Raw genomic sequence first — 1,879 nt, 5'->3', positions numbered from 1 at the left:
CATTGGCCAAGGCATTGAGTAGAAGAATTGGGACGTCATGTTGTCACTAAGCAAAACATTGGTTAGACTGCACTTGCAGTATTGTGTACAGTTCTGGTCCCCACACTACAGGAAGGGGTGGTAGCAATGCACAGAGTGCAGAAGAGATTCACCAGGGTGTTGCCTGGAATGGAGGGCTGTGGGTATAAGGAGAGATTGGATAGGCTGGGTTGGTTCTCACTGGAACGTAGGAGGCTGAGGAGTGACCTTACAGAGGTTTATAACATAGTGATGGGCACAGATAGGATAAATACTAAGCATCTTTATCCCCTGGGCGTAGGAGTCTAGAAGTAGAGGGCACAGGTTTAAGGTGAGAGGGGAGAACTTTAAAGGAGATCTGAGGGATACATCTTCCACAGAGGGTGGTGGGTGTGTGGATCGAGCTGCCAGAAGAGGTAGTGAGGCGGGTACAGGTACATCATTTGGAAGGCATTTGGAAACGTACTTGTATTGGAAAGGAACAGACGGATACGGGCCTAATGTGGGCAAATGGGATTAGCATAGATGGGCATCACGTTGGGCACGGATCAGGTGGATTGGAAGGGCGCTGTATATTGGACCTATTGTTTGAAATTTGTCAGAAGTCGCTAACTTCTGGGAGACCAGAAGATTGGAAAACAGCCAATGGGATTCTGTTGTTCGAAAAGGAAGACAGACGGATGGGTAACTATAGGGCAATTGGTTTAACATCTATTGTTTGAGTCAATAATCAAAGAAGAAATAAGTAATCATTTCGGAAAGCTGAATATAAACAAACCGACTCAATGTGGTTTTATGAAAGGCAATTGATGTTTCACAAATTTGCTTAAGTACTTTGAGGATGTGACAGGGAGAATTGATCGGGAGGTGTGGAGTTAATTGATAGGGGGGTGGAGAGTATCTAGATTTCCCAAAGGCATTTGACAAGGTGCCACGTGAAGGTGCCTGCTGTATAAGAGTCCAAGGGATTGTCGGAAGTATGAAAACTGGATCTCACATGGAAAACACAGTTGGAATGGGCCCATTTCAGGCGGGACTGAAGTTCCCCGTGAAGTTCAGAGGGATCTCGGTGTTCCAGTGCACAGATCACAAACAGTTAACAGGCTGGTCCGATGAGCATTGCGAAGGGACTGGAGTTTCTTAACAGGGAGGATTTATTACACTTGTACAGGGGGTTGGTGAGGCTACACCTGGAATACCAATCTCCCATATGGTCTAGCGGTTAGGATTCCTGGTTTTCACCCAGGCGGCCCGGGTTCGACTCCCGGTATGGGAATTGAAACTTTTACAGGCACTGTAGTGTAGTGCTTAGTGAAACGCTATTACAATGCCAGCGACACAGGTTCAATTCCGGCCGCTGTATGGAAGGAGTTTGTAATGGTGTGAAGGTGTTGTCAAAGGTGGACTCGGAAAATAAATTATGGGATGAGCAGTGGCAGATGTTGGAACAGCTGGTCCATAACACTCAGTAGCAATTTATCCCAATTAGGAAGAGGGATTCCGTGAGAAAGAGGCACAATTGTGATCAATAAGGGGAATGTAAAATTCAAAGGTTTATTCAAAGTGGCAAGGGCTGGTAGAATAGAATACAATAGACTAGAACATTACTGCACATTACAGGCCCTTCGGCCCACAATGTTGTGCCGACATTTTATCCTGCTCTAAGATCTATCTAACCCTTCCCTCCCATATAGCCCTCCGTTTCTCTATCATTCATGTGTCTATCTAAAAGTCTCTACAATGTCCCTAATGTATCTGCCCCACAACCTCTGCCGGCAGAACGTTGCACACACCCAGCACTCTCTTATGCCTTCCTCCAATCAACTTAAAATTATGTCCCCTCGTGTTAGCCGTGGTCACC

General features: G+C 46.0%; 1 non-coding gene across 1 annotated transcript; it reads left to right on the top strand.

Moving 5' to 3' along the window:
- The first annotated feature begins 1,222 nt into the window (after positions 1–1,222).
- On the top strand, positions 1,223–1,294 carry trnae-uuc (transfer RNA glutamic acid (anticodon UUC)). Its single transcript has one exon. It is a non-coding gene; the product is annotated as a tRNA-Glu (tRNA).
- The last annotated feature ends 585 nt before the right edge of the window (positions 1,295–1,879 follow it).

The sequence above is a fragment of the Pristis pectinata genome, chromosome 17, assembly GCF_009764475.1.
Source record: "Pristis pectinata isolate sPriPec2 chromosome 17, sPriPec2.1.pri, whole genome shotgun sequence".
NCBI lineage: Eukaryota > Metazoa > Chordata > Chondrichthyes > Rhinopristiformes > Pristidae > Pristis > Pristis pectinata.
The sequence above is the reverse complement of the archived record's forward strand: the minus strand, read 5'-3'. Positions and strand labels throughout refer to the sequence as shown.